The 18,008-nt window shown below is 32.9% G+C and overlaps 1 long non-coding RNA gene across 1 annotated transcript in view; it reads right to left on the bottom strand.

Annotated features, from left to right (window-relative positions):
* The window catches only part of LOC123614461 (uncharacterized), a 218,159-nt gene that overhangs the window by 142,792 nt on the left and 57,359 nt on the right, over window positions 1-18,008 (bottom strand). Inside the window, exon 2 of the long non-coding RNA XR_012502062.1 lies at window positions 16,668-16,801. This is a non-coding gene — a long non-coding RNA (uncharacterized LOC123614461). The remainder of the gene's footprint in view (window positions 1-16,667; window positions 16,802-18,008) is intronic.

Genomic DNA, 18,008 nt, shown 5'->3' with positions numbered 1-18,008 from the left:
GTAAATTCTAAAAATATTTAAGGCAGACTCCTCTCAGCTATGTTGTAAGAAACACTGGTATTTTGAATCAGTGATAGAGAAAAAAATGAAACGGCATCACACAGTGTACCATTAATCACTGTGCTCTAATCTGTAAAACTTTGTTGGCTCATGTAAACTGTTGCACATAAAAAGATAAGTGATGAGGTGGTTTTGATGAAAAAAGAGATTGAGAATCACAACAATAAGGTATACTTTAAATATTTGCAACATAAGCTTTGGCTTTACTTATAAACTCATCCAAACTATAATCTCAAGAGTTTTAAGACTATTTCACTTTTTTTCTCATTAAAAAGCAAAAACAACAGCAGCAGCAACAAAACACTGAACTAATGTTCACTAAATTTCAACTCTCTTGGTGGTACTTAGTGTTTTCTTGGCAGTGGAATTATGAATATTTCTTCTTTTTGCTTCTCTGTATTTGCCAGACTTTATCATATTTATTCTTTTTATTTTTTATTTTTTTTTTTTGGCAGGCACAATCAGGTTTATTTACTTATTTATTTTTTAATGGAGGTACCTGTGACTGAACCCAGGACCCTGTGCATGCCAAGTGCTGCACTCTATCACTGAGCTATAGCTTCCTGTGTCATATTTAGTCTTATCTATTTTAATGAAAGAAAGTATTGTAAACAAAGCTAAAGCCCCTGTGTCCCTCATCTCAAACTTAATACCGTTGTACCTTCACTCTACTACAAACAATGATTAGTACACATTGCATATTTTCCAGTACATCTCTTGATTGTAAGTGTGAGAGAGCGAGCGAGCAACATATAATAGTATTTTATGGTAGCTTCATTTAAATATTGGCCATTATACTGCAATTTCTTTTTTTCCACTATTGTTTTGCTCTTTATTATCAGTATATGCCAATATGGTTAATTCTTTTTCTTCTATATATAGTATTCCACTATAGTGTATATAACACATTTTATGTATCTGTTAGTCTATTGATAGACATATAAAATTGTTTCCAATTATTTCTTATTACAAAAAGATCTAAAATGGTAATCCTCATATGTATATTTTTGTGCACCTGTGCATCATTTAAAAAACAGTTTATAAATAGAATACAATGACTCATGTGAAAGGGATATAATTATAATCTTTTTTTGCCAAATTTACTCTCAAATTATTGTTCCCATAAGTACCTATGACAGTTTTCCCAAGACCTTTTTTCAGTATGTGATATTATCAAATTTTTAACTTTTCCCAATTTGAGTCAGAAATATTTTCTTTATAAGCTGGTATTTCTCATATTGTTGTAAATGTTTCCATATTTTCTAATACTTTTATTGGACTCTTGGGTTCCTCTTTAGTGAATTGCTTATCATTGAATTTTACAATTTTTTTTTTCTTCTGGGATGTTTGTGTTCTATCCCACTGAATTCAGAAATACTATTGGATAATAATCATTTATCTGTTACCAAAGTGGGATATATTGTTTCCTAGTCAGCTCTAGCTTATCTTTTGACTTTATTTATGGCAATGTTGGTCATGGAGAAGTTCATAGTTTTGATATAGTCAAATTCATCAACTTTTAAGATATGCATAAGTATTGGATTTAAAAATTCTTTCACTATCATATATGGAATACTTTCTTCTATAACCTTCTTGTAATATTTTAAAATTTCAGTGCCCCTATTTTTTCCTCCATCTGGAAATATTTCATATAATGTAAGATAAAAGCCAAATTTTTTTCTCCCTTTATGCAAAGACTATTATTGTAATGTCATTTACTTAACAGTTCTACTTTAGCCTGCCGATATCTCCACTACCAAGAGACCATGTTCTCCTGAGTATTTCTAGGTTCTCTGTTCTGTTCCATTTGTGTATTATCCATTTCTAATCCTGAATCACACTTATAGTAAGTTGTAATATTTGGCAAGAAGAAACCTCAGTTATTATTTTAATTTTTCCCACAGAACCATCTTGGATATTTTTGTTGCATTCTCATGAAATTTAGGATCAGTTTTTTTAAGGTGCACAAACAAAAAAATTTTTTTGAGATTTCATTGTAATTACATTGCACTGATCAATGTATTTGGGACAGAATTAATTTATTTATAAAGTTTTCCATTCCGGAACTTATTATACACTTTCATTTATTCAGAGCTTCTTTTGTGTTTTTCAATAGTTTATAATCTCTTAATTCACAAAGAACTTGCATATATCTACCAGCAACTTCCCTGCTTAATATTTTAGTTTATGTGGATATTGTGAATGAAGCATTTTTTTTACTACTGTTTTTTTTGTTTTTATAGATTGTGATCTTGAATAAAACAAATTTGCTGAGTGTTCTTGTTGGTTCTAATGATTTACAGATTGTCTTAAGTTTCCCTGTAGACAATCAGAGTTTGCAAATAGCTATGATTTTGTCTTCCTTTAAAATAGTTTATCTCATATTTCTGTTTCTCTATCTTATTTAACTGGCTAGCCACCAGAATTTTCAGTTCAATATGAAATAACTGGGAAACAGAGGTCATACTTATCTTTGTTCAGTTTCTTCTTGAAATTTTTTAAAAGTTTGACATCTATATGATGATTAAAGTAAGATTTTGGTACATAAACTTCACGAGGTTAAGGGAATCCCCTTGCATTTGTTGTTTGCTGAGATTTAAAAGATGAACTGATTATTAATTCTATCAAACATTTTGATGAACCTCTTACGATATTATTTTTAATAATCAATTGCTAAGAGAGAACTTGTATTTATAGTATTTTCTAATGCAAAAATATCCTTGCTCTCCTTCAATAAACCTAGCAATATACTAGCTTATTAATAAAGATGATTTTATTCAGCATTTCAGCTCGTACATTCAAATGTAACATTGCTCTCCAATTATCTTTTCTTGTACTGTTTACCACTTTTTATGAAGTCAATAAAAGCCATAAAATACTTCACATGGTTTTTCTTACATTTGTATGCCCAAGAAAAACTTTTTAACAATATGGACAGTCTCTGTTCTTCAAAAATTAGTAAATCTGCAAATTGCATGGCCTAGATATATTTTAAACCAGTAATAAAATATTGCTATTCAATTGCTCCAATGTTGTTCAAGTTTCTTTTTCTTTTTAATGTTATATTGGTAATTGATGTTTTTCCAAAAATATTATATTTTTATCTGATTCAAAACCATTGACACATATATATCAATGACTTTAAAAATCTCTATCTGCTACTATGTTCTCTCTTTGCTAAACTCTTTTTTATCTGCAGTTACATTTCATATTCTTTAAGATATTTTTAGTTTCTGTTTGAATATTGAAATAATGGAAATAAAGCAAATAATGTTATCCTAACTAACCCCCTAACTGAACTAACTAAAAGGCTATTTAAATGCTTTTATATATATAAAATAGATGAGTTATTAAAATTTCGTTGTGGAAATAAACAAAATCTTTCTTATTCCTAAATTAGGTTACTTCCTGCAAAAGATTACTCCCTACATTATATGTTGTGTAGACAATTTTTCAGTATTTTATTTTAAATATGACATGTTTTGCTAGAAAGGTCAGACACACTGGTCTATTCCTATAAATAAGATTCTAATGAGATTTAAGAAGATCTACTTTTGTCTGTATTTAAGGTTATATTTAACTGCCTCATTTCAGAACTATCTCTGACCAAAATCTTTGCTCAAGATGTTGATCTTTCATATTGCTTTTGAATAAACAGTCTACTGACAGAAAAACTGCAAATTGATTTGATCATTTCTTATTTTATGACATTTGTTGTGCATTCTCTTTTGTTTTCTTGACCTATCTAATCAAATATTGATTGATGAAAATTGGTTAGTCAAAAGAATGCACATTTTTATGACTTTTGCTATGCGTGGTTATTTTGCCTTCAGAAATAATATAAGAAATTATATTCTTATCAGCACAAAATAAATTCTAGTTTTAATTAGAATATGTATTTGCAACTGATACTATCTTTTTCTAAACATTTTTTATTGAGTTATAGTCATTTTAGAATGTTGTGTCAAATTCCAGTGTAGAGCACAATTTTTCAGTTATACATGAACATACACATATTCATTGTCACATTTATTTTGCGCTGTGAGCTACCACAAGATCTTGTGTATATTTCCCTGTGCTATACAGTATAATCTGGTTTATCTGATCTTATCTTTTTTTAAAGGTGGTCAAATGCACTTGTATTTCATGCTGGCTTACTCTCAGGTGTGGTGCCCTTTGGGGTAGCTTTAGTGTTACCTGGTCCATTTTTTATTTTAATAATATATTTTAACAATACTAATTCTTCTAATTCATGAAACTGGGATATCTTTCTATTTGTTTTGTCTGCTCATTTAATCAACATTTTATAATTTTAAGTACAGGTCTTTCACCTCTTTGGTTAAATTTATTCCCCAGTATTTTATTCTTTTTTGATGCTATTTTAAAGGGGATTTTCTTTATTACCTCTTTAGATAGTTTGTTGTCCGTATACAGGAAACACAACTGATTGTCTGTTGATTCTTGTTCTGCAGTTTTACTGAATTCATTTGTTAGTTCTGATAGCTTTATAATGGAGTCAGACTCATCTATGGAATTTTTTTTTTCATTTTTGTTACTTGTGAGTATGGCCCAGGTGCTGATCCCAGGGACACTGGTGTCTAACAATCCCTATAAAGGTATCTTCATTACCCCGGCTACTTTGCTCATACTAATACAGACAACCTTGATTTCCCTGCTGGAGATTGCACAAGACCATCCTATTTCTCAGAATCATAATTCTCTTCTCTATATCATACCGTTTTAATCAGCCCTGGTCCCAGGGACTGCAGATCTCTCTTAGGGTTGTTATCCGATTGTTAGTATTTATCAAACCTAAGACGATCTGAAAGGATCAGTTGTGGTCTTTTTCTAGTGTGAGGGGTTGATGGAGTAGCCGGATCATCTATTCACTTACAGTGATCCATTAAAATTTTGGCACCTACTTCATCTATCACCTTCTTTTTCAGGCAATTTTTAATGAATCATCTGGACATTTCCACCCAGTTTAATTGCCTGAAGGTTTTCTTTATACCTTTTATTTTTGTTTCCTTTTTTCCTGAATAACTGTCATCTTTTCCCCTTCATTTAACCTCATTTGTGCCTCCTTTATGTCATTGTGCTCACAGCACCAACTGCCGTAATAAAAGTGGGATCACTGAAAGGGCCTGTAAACCTTCACTGAGCACACTCACACAGGCTTTTAATAAAGGTGACAGTACAGCAGGTAAACAAAGAGAGGCCCAACAACCCCCAGGCACAGCTCCCAGAGTCCTTTCTCAGTTGCACAGGAGGCTCTCTCTTCAGATTGTTAACCAACAAGACACGTACAAAGATAACTCACAAGCCAAGGTGCAAATTTACTGAGGGTCTTTTGTGCCTCACTAGTCATAAAATCAGGCTAGGGAACAGCGTTAAACCAGGGGCAAAAAATTTAGTCTGTATGTTTTCAGTAAATAATACAGAGAAATTATTACAGAGTGACTTCAAGGGGGTATTGAAGTTTATATGGCATATTTTAAATCACCGGCTAGAACATATTATCCCTGCTTTTGCCAAGAGTTAGTAGCAGGCTTCTGGATAAACACAGTTCTCTGTCAGAGACCAACTACAAGTTAACCCTATCCTTATACAGATTGTTTACAATTTCAGTTATCTCTTTATTTCATTTAAAAATACTTACAGTGGAATACAAAACATGGCTTACATGATTGATTTAGGAAAGATTTTCAGACTTGCTTTAAGACCTAGAGATTGCTTTACTTTCTCATAAACGTTTCTTGTATGCTTGAGAAGGGTATGAATTCTGTAAATTGCTAGGATTAATGTACAGATACCCATGTCTTTTAAACCAATTTGTCAATTAAGTCTATCAAATCTATTAAAATCCTACAATTTTGCCCGTATGTGTCCACTTTACCTATCAATTAGTGAAATGGGGATGTTAAAGGGATTTTATCATGCTGGATTTGTCCATCTATACATGTAACCCTGCCAGTTTTTTTCCTTATATATTTGAGAATAGATTAGTATGCTCAACCAGGTTACAGTGTTTTATATAATCGTGGTGAATTTAAGGGTTTTTTTCTTATACCCTTACTATTATCCCCTAAAGTATATTTTATAAGAACTTACCAACAGTGCATTTTTAGGTTGATTTTGTCCTGATGTATTTGTTCTCATATTTTATTTTCAACTTTTTTTAATCATTGTATAATGTTTATTTTTTTTAATTATATTGCTATTCCTTTTAAGAGTCAATGTTAGAATATCTGTCTTTTAACTGGCAACTTAGGTTACTTTATATTTACTGTGATCACTTATTTATTTGAACTCTTTCCCCTACATTATTTTCTATTTTCAATTTATTCTGACATTTCTCTTTTAACTTTCCTTTAACTTTTCTTTTACTGAATTCTTTTTGATGGGTAAATGTTTTTCTTTTATAGTTTGGAAGTTATATATTCAGTGCTTATTCTTTTTTTATGCAAGCTTAAAAAAAATAAAGTTAGCCAAAATTTCTACCTTTCTCAAATGGCTGGAAATCTGACCACACCCTCTTATTTTAAATGCTGGTTTAGGGAGCTCCTCCCAAAGAGGTGTGTGTGCCACTGGCTGGATCTCTCCTCTCAGTGGTTATATAATCCAACTCTATTCCCATTTAATTTTCAGTGAATATGTCATGAGCTCCCACCTGTGTAAACCTGAAACTAAAATGGTCACATTAATGACCTGACTGTTCTCTGTAATACAGCCAGCTTTTGAAGACAAGTCATTGTACCTTTATCTGCTGAATACTGTGATGTGCAGCCTCATATCACTGTGTTTGCGCATTCATCTCACATAAGAATGTACCTTCCTTTCCTCCTCTGTCAGCTCCTTTATAGTCCCTGAGATAATGTATAAGTTCCAATGCAATGGAAGTTCTTTTCAAATTTCTCCACTTTCAGACATTGCTGTCTATAACAGATAATAATGTATTTTTTTAAAGTAGAAATAAATTCTTTATGTCAAGATGCTAATATTACCTTCTAGGCAGTAATCATATTGCCTTTGTTTCACTGATGTGTTTACTCCTGGAGCCTCCCGAAGTATGATACACAGAGTGATGGGATTGCAACGGTGTTTTAACACTAAAATGTATTCAATTTCAGGAAAGAAAGAAAAATAAAAACCTATAGGCAGCAACTCATTTTTTAATAATCAGAATGTATGGAGTAAATGTGAAGGTATGTTCTCTTCAACCAATAAACACGCTATGCTAACAGCTATAATGGAAGGTTAAAATCCTAGTTTTGAAACGAAAGCTTCACAATGATCATATTTATCAGTAATGTATTCAGAATCATTTTGATTTGTCAAAGATCAGTTTTATTTTGCTCTGTTTTCTTTTACTTAATAGACAATATTTTTCACATGAATACTTTTTTTCAGGAAAAATCAGAATTGAATTTTCAACTTAATTGTAATTCAAAGGCTAAATTATTCTTTTTTAAAATTAATGCATTACTATAATTTATTTTGGGACACATTCTATTTATTTTTTCCTTCAAGAATTACTTAGTTTTTGCTCAATGACCTGAAAATCTGAAATCTGACAAACACCCTCCCTAACGGGGGCTTTTAAATCAGAGCTGCTTCTTTTTTTTCCAGTATTTATGAGATTTGATGTCTCTTCCATTGTAGGAGGGTATCAATATGCTATTTTCTGTACGTTACACTCTCTCAGCATCTAATTTTTGTATTTATTTCTAATGTGTATGTGGTGTATCAACTGTACCACTGAAGAGTCTCACCAGTAAGAATCATCTTATCTTTTGAAATATAGGTTTACTAAGGAAAGAGTCAGTTGATTTTACTATTCCCAACTGGGAATTTATGACCTCATTTTTGCTTCTATAATCTAAAATCTGATTAATCATATATGGGCATGTTTTACTTAAGATGTTGAAGACTAATATCTCAACTAATTATGACCAATTATGAGTAAAATCAAGATAAGATTTTCTTTCAAAAAAGTAGTTGTGTTATTGTCTATAGCATTATAATCAAGGAAATATAAAATTCTGCCTTTGTCTTCAGTAAGCTTACAATTTTGCCTGGAAGATAAAGGCTAAATACATGACAAGTTAAATAATAATAGAAAGACTGAAAAAATAAAAACAAAAACCAGTCGACAGTAGTTAATGTCATCTGATTAGTCAACAAAGGAGTGATACAGACATAAATTGGCACGAATTCAAAAGAAGGAAAAATTTTAAACAAAATCCTTTAAGATGATTGCACCCTGAAACTACAAGTTATTTGCACGTCTGGGTACTCTGAGGATAATGAAAGCCAATTTAGTCTAGCTAAAAGATGATACTAGCTTTTGTCTCTTAACTTGCAATGAAACAACTTAGTTTGAAGTGTAGAACTCATCAATAATTGATATGAATATTCCAGCCTTTCAACTTGTGTAACTGAATTACTTTTGGTTCATTAACATTACCCGAAAGTCATTTATTTTAATATGCATTTGGATGACAGTATTTGAATTGTAAATACTTCCACTCATTTTTTTCCTTCTCTTTTTTAGCTTATGTGTAAATCAATTTACTGGAAAGATAAGAAAGTTTCTTCTGTGCTGGATTTTTATCACACAGCCATGAGAGAAGGCGGCTCAAGGCATAGCCACTTTATATGAATGCTTTAAAAATATTACATCAGTAGTATCTCCTAAAGAGTATAAGGAATTAGTTAAACTCCAATACATTGTATATGTGCAAACATATTTAAGCAAGATGGTCATAAGTGCAATACCTGAGATTCAATCCAAAATTGGAGATAACTGAGACAATTCCTCCTATATCACAATGCATAGAATGGAGTTACTATTTTGTTTCAAAAAAATGCATGATAGAAAGTGTTATATGTGGAAACCAAGGTCTACAAGGGTTAACTAACTTGTCCACAGTATGGGGAGCCAGTGGATTGTAAACTCAACTCTGCAGGTCTCCAAATTGTATAGTCTCCTCATTATACCCTTGTAGTATGTTGGTATCTCTAGGAAGCAGATTCTTAGATGGAATTTAGTTGCAGGATGTTTATTGAGGAGTGTCCTTGGAATCAACCATTGTGGAAGGAATGGGAAGGAAGCAGGACTGGACAGATAACTTGCAATGCAAACCCAACAATAATTTTGGCCAAGATCATGGGGCGATCTGGAGCTAAAACTGACTGTCAAAATTGTTCTTCACTAGGAAGAAATGGATGCGCCTTTATAATCACATTTATTGGATCTGGGTCACTCAGTGAGGGTGTGATAAGACAGAGGATTTGGTGTTTATAGTGGTGGGGTGATGAAGAAAGCTGTTCTCTGCAACTGAAATTATTCCTGAAGTTAGTGACGGTTGGAGGCTATCTCTGTCAGCACTTCGTTCATCTAGGGCAACAGATCCTTTCTTAAAAGAGAATCTAGATAAGGTATTCCATGTCCGCTATAATTCACACCTTGTGCTACCCAGCTTCGCTTCTTTATCGGGCTCATCACAGGTCCTTGTTGCTGGCAGGTTGGACCTTTGCCCACCATAGTAGCTACATCAAGTAAGATCTCATGGCTGTGGACTCAATAATAGTCTCCATCTCTGTCACTGTGATCACTCTGTTCATACTTCATTGTTCCAGCAATATGGTGGCCAATGACAGAGGCTAGGTAACTTTGAATGATTGAGCCATTCTGTCTATGTGGTTGTTTAGTGATTTTTCCATGAAAAATGATTTCTGGTAGGCATTAACATGTGGTACAGAAATTTTCACATTCTCCTCCCCCCATTTCCACATGTCCCTCTACTTTTTTCTACCCCAAGACCTTCTTGTCTGTTCTCCCAATTTGTCTCCTGCCAGACTTCTGACCAGACCATTCCTCACTGCCAATAAGCCAGGCCACTTCTCTTTCCACACAAAATGGAAAACAACTGCACCTCCTAAACTCTACTGTTAGAGAGAATTTTTCTTCACAGCTTAATTTTAAGGTCAACCATGTGTGAGGCTGTAGTGCAGCTAGTGTCCACTTGTTGCTTAAATTCATAAACCAAACCAAATGTGTTGAGAAGCTGGAGCTGGTGTATTGAATTAAGAATATGCAGAGTGTGACTTGACAAATGAGGGGGCACCAGCCACCCACACAGGGTTGGCAGGATCTTCCTCAGCATCTTAGCTCCTCCTTTGGGGAAATAAAACCATGGGGTTGTTTTGATTGAAGGTGCAGTTTTCATACACCCACATAAAGGAACGAGAGTCACAAGATTTATCACATACAGACCTCAGAAGCACGAAGTAGGGGACACAGTAAACCAGCATAAGGGCAATCCTTGGTCTCAGTCCCAAGTGAGTAGATTTCACCCAGGGAAGCTCCTGAGGAAGTTGCTAAGCAACACTGGGTGTGTTCTCTAACCCATTTCTTCTTTAGGGCCTATTTAAAGCTGGCAATCTTTCACATCATGCACTGTACTGATGGGTGCAATACTCCCAAGAGTATCATATACTAACTCTGGAACCCAAAGAAGCATAATAGGGGGATACACGTCTTTCATTATGGCATGAGGTACAAGAAATGAAAAAGTACTGATAATTCTTTTTGTCCTACCAAATATAATTTATGCAACTAGGATTTATGAGTGAGAATATTTTTCCTTTTTTCTTTGAGAGTAGCTTTCACCCCAAATCTGCACAATGACTATTCTTTCAGCCAATTATTTCCAAATGTTATATTTGCCGCTTGATCTTTAGTAGAAAGAGCAATGAACGAAAAATCAGGACTCAGGATTTGAGTTTTCTTTTACTTTGAACTAGGGCAATAGTCACTCAGCTCCTCTGTGACTCGTTTTTTTTCTAAACATGGATAATGCAAATTAGTAACACCTACTGACCTATCTCATAATATTCTTGAAGAACTTAATTATTTCTTAATGTGTTAGAATATATATAACAATTATTACTACAGACTTATTTCATACAGCAAGAGGACCTGTTTAAATCTGTCAGGAACATAGGAAAAAGGAGCCATTTCACCTTAGCAGTGAAATTGTAGGTTTCCACTAGCAAATTAGTCAGAAGGAAGAAGAGTTAGGGAAACCCTGTAATTTATTGCTCAAACTGGGAAATTTGGGTAATAAAAGGGCTATTAATAATAACCCCAGGACAACAGATATAACTGGGCATTATACCAGGCAAACTGAGTTACGTGGTCACTCTAGACCTGGAACACTAGTCTTGAAGCGGCATTTACCTAGACTGTATAGCATTTTTACTGATTACGTGTCTGTTTTTTGTGACTGAGAAGAAGTGGACTGACAGAGATTTTCAGGCACATAGGGACTCCCAAAGAAAGGAAAACTGTTCAGAGTTAGATATGTAAAATTAATTATAGAAAAATAGATTACAAAACTGAGAAAAGATTTGAAAATTTGTGTATCTGGAGACTCCAAAGGAGAAAAAATATTTTAAAGCATTTAATTTTCATATTCTAGCAAAACTGAAAAGTCATGAAAAAAAAAGTGTGGTTTATTTTGCAGTCATTTGAAAAATTATACTTAAAATGGAGATAGGTGAGGATTATATTATATTCCAGATTGCTTTATGCACCAAACATTATATTAATACATATATTTTAAAAGTTAGATTATAGGGAGAAAATACTCTAAAATTCTTCAAAAGATGATATACTTTATCAATGAGTACATAAAGGAGGACACTACATTATAATAATGGAAAGGAAGATGATTTTACATTATGAGTATCTTATTTAATCAATATGAACTGAAATAAGTGTTGCTTTCAAATTTTACAGAATAACTTAGAAAAATTATGTGACCAGTTAAAGCCAAACAACTAGTAAGTGACCAAATTAGGAATCAACTTAATTCTTGACACAAAATAGTCAATTACTGTGAAAAATAAACCATCAAACTGTGATCAATATTTGAATTGATAAATTATCCAAAATCATACAATGGGCTCCTGTATAGAATCAAAAATGAATAAAATACTACAGTACTCCAAAATACAATTAAATTGTCCAAAAGTAATATTGAACAGAAGAAGCCAGAGATGAACAATACAGTATAAACACATTTATATAAAGCTCAAAAATAGGCATCACTAAACTATAATGATTAATAATTCTTAATTAGGTATTAAGTGTGTAAGGGAAAAAATAACTGATTATCATAAAATTCAGAGTAATAAACTTTCCTATGAAGGCGGATTTAGCATGTTAAGTAGTATGTATTGGGCTTCTGAGGTGGTAGAAATGTTCTTTATTTTTATGTGGGTTATATTCATATACAAGTGTTTATTTGTTGAGAAATTATTAAACCATATTTTATGTTTTATATACTTCTCTGCATGTGTGTTATATCACAATGCGAAGTTTTATAGTTAGTAAGAGGAACTAATGGATATTTTTATGCCAATAAATGTTGAAAATTATTTGGAGAATTATATTTGTAGAAATATGAAATATATCAGAATTGACTGTAAAAGAAATAGAAAACCCAAAAGAATCATAACCATTAAAGAAAGCACATCTAAATTTTAGTGCTCCCTAAATGGTTTTAGAGAGTTCTACTAAGTATTAAATAAACAGATAAGCTCAATTTATACAACCATTTTTAGAGTAGAGAAAATCAGAAAGCACTTCCAAAGTATTTTATGAGAATAATAAAACCTTCATATCAAAATCAAAATCAAATAAGAACTAATAAAAAAATGAAAATTACAGACCTATACCACTTCTGAACATAAATATCTTAAACAAAGTGCTAGCAAATACAGAAAATTATAAAAAAGATAGTATACCATGATACAGTTGTGTTTATTCCATGATTCTATTTATAGAATATTCATGAAATGGCAAAATTATAGAAATGCAGAACATATTAGTGGTTGCCAGAGGTTAGAGACTGTGGTACATGAGTCGGATGTGGCTATGAAACGGTGACACAAGAATCCTTATGGTGATGTAACTGTTCTTATCTCGACTTTATCAATGTCCTTATCCTGGTTATGATATCACACTATAGTTTTGTAGGAGACCTCACTGGAGGTAACCAGGTAAAGAGTACATAGAAACTCTGTACTACTTCATACAACTGCAGGTAAATTAATAATCATCTCAATAAAAATAACTGAAAGAAGTATATTTACAATTGTTAAAAATAATAACTCTACCAGTTGAGCTTGTAGTCCACCTCAACTCTTCCTCCTCACCCATTCTGTCATCCTCCTACCTGTCTATCCATGCAAATCGCTGAATTTATTGCTTCCTTTTGAGGGGCAGGAGATAATGAGGTAAACATGACTATGCTTTTAAAAAAGAAAAACATAACTGCTTCTGTCTGATTATTCAAATTAGTTTATTCTTTTGCCTGTTCATTAAACTTAGTTTTAATATAATAAGACATAGCATAGACTTAGAATCTGAGTGATCATTGTGATGTAGATGTTTATCATAATTTTCTATTTCAAATACTTAGAATCTTGTAGACTTCTGGTTTTAAAGCATGGCAATTGATACTGATTTAAATAGAGGTATCTTTCCAAAAAATTTTGTATATACTTTCCATGCAACTATATATTTTTTAAAAGTTTTTCATTGCATAGTCTAGTAATTCATACTGATTTTTATTAGGAACATTTGTTACTGTTTTGAGTATATTTTTTCATTAATTAGCTTTTTTCTTTCCTCCTTTATAAAAGATACCAATATAATTTTAGTATACAGTTATTCATAAATGAATATAGTTCTGAATTCTGCTGAGAAACCCTCCATTGTGTTTTCACTGTATTCTTGAGTACATTTAATCCTAGCTTCTTGGAGGAAAATCAGACTGGGGTTCCAGTCACCAGAGGCAGTCCTAAAATTGTGAAGAAACAATAAAATTGGCATTTCTGATTCTCATCGACATCGTGCAGCTGTGTAGATAAATAAATCATATGGGGTAAATGTTTCCGTTCCATCTAATTGGACTGTACTCTTATAGACTAGCCATGCTATGCAAAAATAGTTATTGCTCTCTTATATCTTCATTTTCATCATCATCATCATCATCATCATCATCATCATCATCATCATATCTTATTCAGATGAGTTGATTAGAAAAACTCTAATGAGTTATAGGACTTGATATCATGCAAATGCACTTTTTCGCTAGCTGATGAGTTTATTCTCATCTTTCGCTTAAGAATACAAACTCATAACAAGGGTGAATCAAGCCTATGCATATGTAATGATGTAGAAATAGTTCCATTCTGTGTATGTGTGTATGTGTGTCTGCAGTTCTCTTGTCTATTTTTCTACAACTCTCTTTTCAATAAAAGTTGCTGTAAGTTTTTCTACTCTTAGACCAAAAAAAAAAAAAAAAAAAACCATATCCCTTCATTATTAAAAAAGCTGGACATTATTTGGATTTTGGTTTATAATGACCTTTGAAAAGGATTTTGGAGAAATAATTTAAGATCATCATCAAATTCTGTAAAAGCTTCCATTTGAAATGTTAAAGCATTAATATGACATTAACATAAATGGGCTGTGGTGCCTCTCATACCTTGATGTATTTAAAATAATCAAATATCCTTTGACTACAAAGATCTACTTATTAAAATCATTAATATTACATATAGTGCATATAGGTAAAATTTGCACCAAAGCACTTCACAACTGAGATGGTGGAGAGTCTGAATTAAATATATGGAGGAAGTTATCTTAAATAATAATCATTTCAGAGTAGTAACCTCTCTAAAAATGATGGCTTAGAGCTTCCACATTTGGTATTCAGCAAGTAGTTAGCCTGTCAAAACTGCCAATGCTGACTGATAAATGTTCAAAAGACTCTACTGGAATATTGACAAACCCTCAACTTGTGTGTATTATGGAGATAAGAGGACTAAATTTATATTTACCCTAGCTCATAGCCCAGCCCTGAACTTTATAAAACAGAAAAGCTTTGTTAATAATTTTTCAGGATGATGAACACTCTGAATAAGAATACACACACACACACACAAACACACATCACTCCATCATTTTTATCACAAAAGCATATGACTTTGTATCAATCAGGGTTCTACCACAGAAACAGAAGTTGTAGGATATTTATATTAAGAGATTTATTGCAAGGAATAGACTTATGAGATTGCAAGGGCTGGCAAAGCAAGTCTGTAATTTATAGGGCAGGCCTCTGGGAAAGGCAAGCTGGAATTCTTGGGGACAGGGAAATGGAAGCTACTATCCATAGGTAAAATTTCCTCTTAAGGAAAGCCTCAGTTTTGCCCTTACAGCCTGTCAACTGATTGGATCAGGCTCACCCAGTTTATCTAGGATAATCTCCCTTACTTAAAGTCAGTTGATTATTTAATCATACCTACAAAATCTCTACATCAGTATTTAGGTATTAGAACATAAAACTAACAATCAGGTGCACAGTTTAATGTTGTGGGTGTTTTGCTGCCTTTGACACTGTTATGATGTCGAATATTTAAGGTAATCACATCATAAATACAGTCCTTATGCTGGCTAATGTGGGTGAAATGCTAAATGTGTCAGTATACTGGCCATTCAAAAATTTATGACAGTGTCCAATAAACACTGCATCCTCTGAACCAAAAGTATTGTCAAAGCTCTTGAAGTTTTTCAGAGCATCTTCTCGCTGTACAATGAGAATCTCTAGAATCATTTACAATATTATTTGCACACTTTTCATAAACCAGGAAATAGTTCAGGTGGTGACATCTTTTCACATTGTCTCTCCTGATCTGCAAATTTCACCACCATGCTTTGCATACTGCTGTGCTATGATGTGTTTAAAGCATTAAACATAATAATTAATTAATCATTAACTAGCAGATTAAACAGTTTATATCACTTGTCTTACAGAGTGAGATTTTTATGCATTCTTAGAATGACATAAAGGTCTCTGTTGATTTCCTCATTTATCCTATGAACATTCATTGGACAAGGAGAAATTAAAAATTTCAATGAGAGAATAATTAAAGTAATGAGATCATGGTTAGATAGAGAAGGAGATGTAGGTTAAAGTGGACTTACTGACTTAGGAAACAGGTGATAAGATGAGAGAAAAGTAATTTATAATAATATTCAAGAGTGTAATATGGAATCAGATATACTTCACTTTGAATTACACATGTGTCACTGAGTAACTGGCTTTGAACAAATAATATAATATATTTGTGGCTCTTTTTCTTCATCTGTAAATGGGCTTAATAACTCCCAATCATTTCTTTAATAAATGTTTAATAGAGCAAAACATGTGAATCAGGTACTACACTCTTCATTGCACACACAATATTGAATGAGATGGATACCCTCCGTTTCCCTACAGGTCCTGTATTCTAACCTGCAGGGCTAGCACCTAAGGAGATGCTGTCTGTAAAGCACTTAGTACCATGCCGGACTCACAGAAAATAACCAATGAATAGAAATTTTTACTATTACTATAATTATTTTTGGTAGCGGGGCATCATATATGTAATAACCACGGTTTTCCAGAGAGACACAGCCAATAGGGGATTTATTAATCCACTGGAGATTATTAAATTAATACAGAGATTTATTAAAGCCATTTACTTACATGGTCATGGAGGCTGATCTGCCATTTGCAAACTGGAGATCCAGGAAGTCTGGTGATACAGTTGGAAGGCTTGAAAGCCAGAGCCAATGGTGTAGATTCCACTCTGAGCCTGAAGGGCCTGAGAACCAGGAGACCTAAGGGCAGGGAAAAAATGGATATTTTAGTTCAACAGTCAGACAGAGAGTGAATTCAACTTTCTTCCGCCTTTTTGTTCTAATCGGACTCTCAGTGGATTGTATGATGCCCACCTACACTGCAGACGGCTATCTGCTTTATTCAGTCCACCAATTCAAATGCTAATCTCTTCCAGAAACATTTTCACAGACACATTCAGAAATAACGTTTAACCAGATACCTGGGCATCCCCTGGTCTAGTCAAGTTGACACATAAAATTAACCACCACAAATATGTATGAAATTACTGCAGGAGATAGCTGGAAATCTGTGGTCAGAGTGGAATACAGAAAATAGTGATGAAGACTTGAAATGTTGTGGGAGGTATCATTTGATTACAATATTTCAAAGACTATGAGACTAAAATATTAGAAATGGCATATATTGGATATTAAATTATCAATTAATAGTGGAAAAAATGGAGTCAGAGGGAGATCTTGGGAAAATATCTGGTTAAAGGCAATGGTAAATATAATAGAAAATAAACACCACAGACTGACACAAATAATCACACACTGGAACAAGAACAAACCAATAGTATTCTTAGTAATACTACAGAAATTCTAGGCTCTGAAAAAGGACAAGAGAAAATCAAGTTAAATATCGGAAAGTGGGAGCAATTTATCATTCTTATATTCATTGAACAAGCATTTTGTAAAGATATGCCATGTCTTCAGCAGTACATAAAGATTTTCCTAGGAAGTGATATTCATGGAATTAAAAATGAATTAAACTTATCCGTGGGAAGAGGAGGACAAAGGGTGTTCTAACAAAGAAAAAAAGAGACAGAGAGAAAATAGAGTGTATAAGCGTATAAAAGTATTTGCAATCTAGATGGAGGGGAGTGATTGATGGCATATGTAAGGATGAAGCTGGAAAGAGACATGGGGTAATATCAATAAGGATCTTGCAAATTCATTTTTTCTCAAATTGGGAAAACAGAAAGCCTTTCCAAAGAGTATATAGGCATTGGCAATTATTGATAAATCAATATTCAGATCTTTTACTTTCAAGGTCATTTTACAAAACTGATCTATTTGAGAAGAAGGCTGATACAATAAGCCCTACATAAGTGTTAGTGATCATTGAGTGCTATTGTTAACCAGAGACGGGCAAGGCTCACTGATGTTTTTCCCGATTTATTTTTATTAAGCATGCAGTTTTTCA

Source organism: Camelus bactrianus, chromosome 24 (genome assembly GCF_048773025.1).
Source record: "Camelus bactrianus isolate YW-2024 breed Bactrian camel chromosome 24, ASM4877302v1, whole genome shotgun sequence".
NCBI lineage: Eukaryota > Metazoa > Chordata > Mammalia > Artiodactyla > Camelidae > Camelus > Camelus bactrianus.
This window is presented reverse-complemented; position numbering and strand designations above follow the sequence as displayed.